This window comes from Odocoileus virginianus, chromosome 6 (genome assembly GCF_023699985.2).
Source record: "Odocoileus virginianus isolate 20LAN1187 ecotype Illinois chromosome 6, Ovbor_1.2, whole genome shotgun sequence".
NCBI lineage: Eukaryota > Metazoa > Chordata > Mammalia > Artiodactyla > Cervidae > Odocoileus > Odocoileus virginianus.
Window position 1 is genome coordinate 73589148 of NC_069679.1, and position 6407 is coordinate 73595554.

General features: G+C 47.4%; 1 pseudogene; it reads right to left on the reverse strand.

Annotated features, from left to right (window-relative positions):
* Positions 1-384: 384 nt before the first annotated feature.
* Positions 385-1358, reverse strand: LOC110140134 (glutamine synthetase pseudogene; annotated as a pseudogene).
* Between the last annotated feature and the right edge of the window lie 5049 nt (positions 1359-6407).

Genomic DNA, 6407 nt, shown 5'->3' on the forward strand with positions numbered 1-6407 from the left:
GGGATTAAGAAAGACCTGGGTACCCCATCCTTTAAGTCACAGCTATCAGGACAATGGAGAGAGGGGTAAGAGTAGAAGTGGGGTGTAGAATTAGGAGGGGTTTGATGGCTGCAAGTCAGTCCACTTAGTTTCTGTACTGGGTGAGCCCACTGCCAGTTTCATTGAGAAGATACTTGCAGAGACTTCTCTGGTGGTCCAGGGGCTAAGACTCCATGCTCCTAGTGCTGGGGGGCCCAGGTTCAATCCCTGATCAGGGAACTAGGTCTCACATGCCACAAGTAAAGATCCTGCAAGCCACAATTAAGGTCTGGCATAGACAAATAAATAAATAAATAAATATATTTAAAAGTATTCATCCAGGTTTTTAAAAAAAAGTGAAGACGTTCAAATGAGGGCTTTCATCATCGAAAAAGGGTCAAGATTGGCAGACATCTTTACAGTAACCCTTTTTCTGTCTACAATCCTGGGAATGGGGGTGCGAGAGCCACGGTTGGTCATGCTGGCTGAAAAGTCATTGATGTTGGAGGTTTCGTGGAGTCCAGTTAGGCGCCAGGCATTGTTCAGGTCCCCCTTGCGATCGTAGGCTCAGCTGCATGTACCGCTTGCTCAGTTTCCCAATGGTCTCCTCAAGGTGCTTCAGATCATTCTCTCTCATGGCCTTGGTGCTGAAGTTGGTGTGGCACCCGGCCCCATTCCAGGTCCCAGGAATGGGCTTTAGGATCAAAGGTTGCTGTCATTCCAAAGTCTTCATATACATGGTGCAAGATGAAATGGTCCACCCAGAAACGTTGTCCCACGTCCATTCCTTCACAGGGTCTTATCTGGAATTCCCATGAGCAGCCACGATCTTGGCACTCCATCCTCAAAATCTTGACGCCTGGTGGTGAACCTGTATGATATCCCTGCCATAATCTTTGCTCCCTCACTACAGTCGTATGGATCTTGGGGCCCAAAGAAGCAGCTGGAAGGCCAAACCAAAGGGTACTCCTCTGTGCCCATGAGAATACATTCCTGCTTTGATCCAAACAGGAGTGCTGGTTGCTCACCATATCTGTGCTCTGTTTACAGGGATGCCTTCCACGGGTCTCTGCAGCCTTTTGGTTGTACTTGAAGATTTCCCAGAACCCCAACTGGTAGTCCTTGCATAACAGGTCCTGGAACATGGCAGCAGTGATAAGATACCTGTCCCTGTTGGAACTTCAGACTGAAAAGTAATAGAGCCATCAAAATGCCCCTGGGGCAACTCATCTGGCGCTGTCGATCCAGATATGCATAGCTTGGGCTTTCTCACCCCGAGGCAGGGACATGCCCACCTGATAGATGCCTTTGTTTCAGTGGGAGCTCGCTGAGGCTGCCATGGCAGGAGGTGTCCTGGGTGGCAGGGCAGGTAGGCAAGGAGAATGAGGTGCAGGGGGAGAGGCCAGGAGACTGGGGGTGCTGCACACACACTGCTCTTCTCCCATCCTCAGCGTTGCCAAAATCATCCCTTCCTTCTTGACTGGGCAAAGAAACAAACTGAGGCTAGAAATGGTTTGAATGGGGGTAAAGGGAGGGTGTTTATTTCTGAAATCTCTCTCTCAGTCTAAGTGTTCCTTCCGTTTCTCTCTGTGTCATCTGGTCTTGGGAGGAAATGATGACGAGCCTACCTGCTTCCAGATGGCACAAGTAGTGGGTACCATCTGGACCCAGTGGTACGTGGCATCCTCTGTACTGTGGTGATGATGGCGCATGGACCCAGTGGTACGTGGCATCCTCTGTACTACGTTGATGACGGCTCAGCCTCAAGGGGCAGGAGAGACGGAGTACAGGTGTGATTTATGGATGTGATTCAGTCTTCTTGGGCCAGCTTCCCTACAGGACTAACCGGAGGCCAAATCGGGAAGAAGGAAAAGATTCATCCTGGTTCCTTTGGCCTCTTTTCCACTGGGAGTGATTCTGACTCTCACCTGCTTAGAATTGAGGATGCCAAGGAGTTTTCTGGTACAAATAGTAACAGTGCGGAAAATTGGCCCAGAGTATAAAGAGGAGTTTGAAAAGGAAAGAATCGAGCCCATTGTATTCTTAAAGAAAAGACTTTGAAAAAAATCACAACCTGTAGATTTCAAAAGGCCAACTTCTTTCCAGTATTCCCTTTAGAAAATATGGATATAATAACTACGCATTTGTAGATACTTGCCTTGAGAAAAAGCCCCTCAGAAATACACAGTGGTTACCTTGGAGCGGTAAGATTCCAGGAGATTGTTTTTTTCTTGTTTGGATCTATGGTCTGATTTCCTCACAGTGAATGTTAGTGACAGTATTGTTGGATGCTAAGTAAAAGTCAGGTTCTAAAGTCAGTAGGTAAAGAAAAAGATCATGTCCCGTAAAATTATCCCTTAAAGATAACTTCCCTACTAAAATGGGATATATGTGACTTTGTATATCACGAAGTAGTTACCTTGAATTTAGGGCTCAAGATATATGAAAAGATATACATCTTCCTTTATCAGAATCCACTCAAGGTTCCAAAAAGCTGCTAAGCATTGTGGGAGCCAAAACCAGCTGCAGAGGGAGTATCTGCCATCTTGTTCTTCATTCTGTGGAGTCTCTACTCACTGAGTGGAATGGCCTGAGGAAACATCTTTCACTCTTCCAATTGCTCTCTCTCTGTCTCTCTCTCCTCCCAGGAGGTGGTGTGGGGCTTGTCTTTTTTTCTGAGGGGGGCGGGGAGTGCTTGTCTTAATGCTTGGTTTGCAAAGCAAGCCATTTTATTCTTTATATTCATTATAAATACACTCACTGTATATGCATTATATTTATTCTAGCTCAATAAAATTGGCATTTTATTCTAAGGTGAATTGATTAATTAGTTGAACTGCATTTATTAAATTCTGGGGTGAATTTGTTCCCACTTCACATGAAATTAAGGAAGCTTTATGTATGGTATGGAGTGTTTATAAGGGGTAGGTCTAAAAGTAGGGCCTTTGAGGGAGCCACGAGGGGCTTGCTCACCTTTGCTTGGAAACTCAGCCTGGAATCTCTTGGCAGCCACAGCATCTTGTTAGTAAGGACGGCTCTTAACTACGGATTGTGTTCCTGTTTGGGGTCCTGCTCTGGTTAGGGTGGGGTGGTGGGCAGGAGGAAAGACCAGTCGGAGGGATTCATTTTTATATGTCCCTCTCCCTCACTCTCTCACCCACAAATACAGACAGTCCCTGCAAGACCTGTATGCTTCTGGGAGATGTCTGGGGTCCCTGGCAGAGGGAACATTCACCCAACACCTACTTACTGATCACCTGTTATATGTGAGGCACCCGGATTAAGTACTGAGTTTTCTTGCGGGCCACCTGTAAGCCCTCTTTCCTCCCCATCATGGGTGCAGGAAGAAGGTGACAGAGAAGACACAATCATGGCTGTTTCCTGCCCTCTCATTCAGCGATTTATCCCGCCCTGTAGATCATGTGGATCAGGAGAGCAGAGTTAAGACCTGGGTTTGGGAATCAGATAGACCTGGGTTCAAATCCTACTTCTGGCACTTGTGAACTACATGACCTTGGGCAATTTATTTGGCTTTTCTAAGTCTCAAGCAAGTTATTAAGTCATTCTATAAATGCCAGCAAAGGTCCATATCGTCAAAGCTATGGTTTTTCCAGTAGTCATGTATGGATGTGAGGGTTGGACCATAAAGAAGGCTGAGCACAGAAGAATTGATGCTTTTGAGCTGTGGTGTTGAAGAAGACTCTTGAGAGTCCCTTGGACTACAAGGAGATCCAATCAATCAATCCTAAAGGAAATTAATTCTGAATATTTATTGGAAGGACTGATGCTGAAGCTGAAGTTCTAATACTTTGGCCACCTGATGCGAAGAGCTGACTCATTCGAAAAGACCCTGATGCTGGGAAAGATTGAAGGCAGGAGGAGAAGGGGATGACAGAGGATGAGATGGTTGGATGGCATCACTGACTCTATGGACATGGGTTTGAGCAAGCTCCGGGAGATGGTGATGGACAGGGAAGCCTGGCGTGCTGCAGTTCATGGGGTTGCAAAGAGTTGGACACGACTGAACGACTGAACAACAACAATAAATGGGAAGGATACTTATTGAGTACCTACTATGTGCAAGGTACTGGGTTCTCTGCCCAAGAACCTTACAGCTTATGGGAAAGACTAAGCATGGACTTTCGGAAATACATTAAGCACGGACTGTGACACGTTCTCCAAAGGGAAAGGAAGAGTCTTTTGAACTGGATAGCTGAGAATCTCATCGGGGTCATTTTCAGGGGAGGGATCTCAGAAAAGGGCTCTCTGCAGAGTTGTTTTAAGTCAAGAACTGTGGGAGGAGAAGGTGCTTGAATTTTAGTGTGGGAGAGAGCATTCCAGCAGAGAGCAAAGCATCTGTCGCCCCTCCAGCAGATGAAACCCACACCCCAGTCCCCTTAGAGCAGAGGAAACCCTTCTGAGCTAAAAATAGACTTGCTGAGCCTTGGAAAATCCTTCACTGCCCACAGGGCCCCCTCCCCCCCCCACTGGCCCCCAGAGAGACGACTCCGCAGCTCAAACCCTCCGGCCGCACCCCTCACAGGATGTGTGGGGCTGGTGGTCCTCAGACTGAAGTCCCCGACTTCCCGGGCTAATTTTGCCTCCCTGAGAGCGTGTCTCCAGCAAGGCTGGGCTCCCAAGCTGGGCGCCCGCCAGTCAGTCTGGCCAGGGAAGGAACTATTTTGGGAATTTTTATGATGGAACAATATTTTTTTGGTAAATAAATGGAGAGCTGTTAAACAGGGACGGTCACCCCCTAGCTTTTGGTTCACCTTTCTCCGTGTGGAGCTGTCACAGAGGCGGCCCTGTCCAGCGGGGAGAATGTCCCCAGGGCTGCCGACCTGCAGTGCCCACCTCGTCATTTCTCTTGGATTAATCAGCTATGGAAATTGGGAACACTGCTCCCTCCCCAAGCCCTACCTCAGATTCTTTGAAAACAAAAGCCCTTGGTGTGGTCTCTTAGTGGAGGGGGGGCCCACCCTGATTAACCCCTTAGGGCTTGAGGATGGCCTGGACTCCAATTTGGAAGGGACCTTGGAGAACATCTGCCGCTCCCCCATCCCACCCCCCTCAACAGGTGAAGGAACCAAGACCCAGAGAGGGGAGACTGCTTTCCTAGGGTCACAGAGCTCATCAGCTGCAAAAGAGGTGGGAGCTCCAGACCCCAGACTCTGAGTCCTTATTCTCTTCCTTCAGGAACAATAAGGCAGAACAGTGATCAAGAAAAGGAAAGGGTAGACTCCAAATTTGGTATTTTGCAGAGAGCCTACAAACAAATACATGCATAGCAGGTCATAAATGTACTAAGTTTCTAAGCACTGACCCCCACCCGCAATATCTCCTGGGAGAGGACTCTTCTTATCCCTGAGGACCAGCCCTGTGTTCCAACCCCGACCTCACCCGGGCTGGCCTCTTCAGGCACTCGCCTCTGATGGGCTGCTTGGGGACTTCATCACTCAGGACCCTCTCCTTGATGCTGAGAGACTATCCCTGCCCAAGTGTCATTCCTCCAGCAGCTCCATCATCTCTTGTTCTGCTCCAGTGGCTCCCAAGCATCCATAGCTGCCTGGGCCCCATTTTCTCAGACTGGGCTATGGCCATTTTATTATTATGGCTTTAATAGTTGTCTCTTATCTAGCCAGGCCCTGAGATGACTCTTGAGAGTCCCTTGGACTGAAAGGAGACCAAACCAGTCAATCCTAAAAGAAATAAACCCTGAATATTCATTGGAAGGACTGATGCTGAAGCTGAAGCTCCAATACTTTGGTCACTAGATGCAAAGAGATAACTCTGGAAAAGACCCTGATGCTGGGAAAGATTGAGGGCAGGAGGAGAAAAGGGAAACAGAGGATGAGATGATTAGATAGCATCACCAACTCAATGGACTTCAACTTGAGCAGATTCCGGGAGATGGTGAAGGACAGGGAAGCCTGGTGTGCTGCAGTCCATGAGGTCGCAAAGGGTTGGACTTGACTTTTAGCGAATGAACAAAAACAACATTTCATACAACAGCCATGCATGGTATGGATTTGTCCCACTTTACAGAGGAAAATGCTGAGGTCCATATAAACCTAAGATCATATGAATGGTGAGTAAATAATGCAGCCAGGATTCACCCCAGCTCTTTCTAACTCTAATCCTTCAGCTTTTCCCACCAGATTGCCTCCAGGTGTGAGACAAAGAGAGTCTGGCCAGGACAGTGGCAGAACCATGTAGCAGAAAGGACTCTGTTTACAAGCTCTAATAGATCAAATATTGGAAATGGAAAAAGAAAAAGGACAGATAGAACATATCACCTAAGTTTTGAGTCTTTTTTTTTTTTTTTTAGTTTTGAGTCTTGAGTTTGTCAGAAGTCTTCCATTTTTGAGTGATAGAAACTCAACTCAATC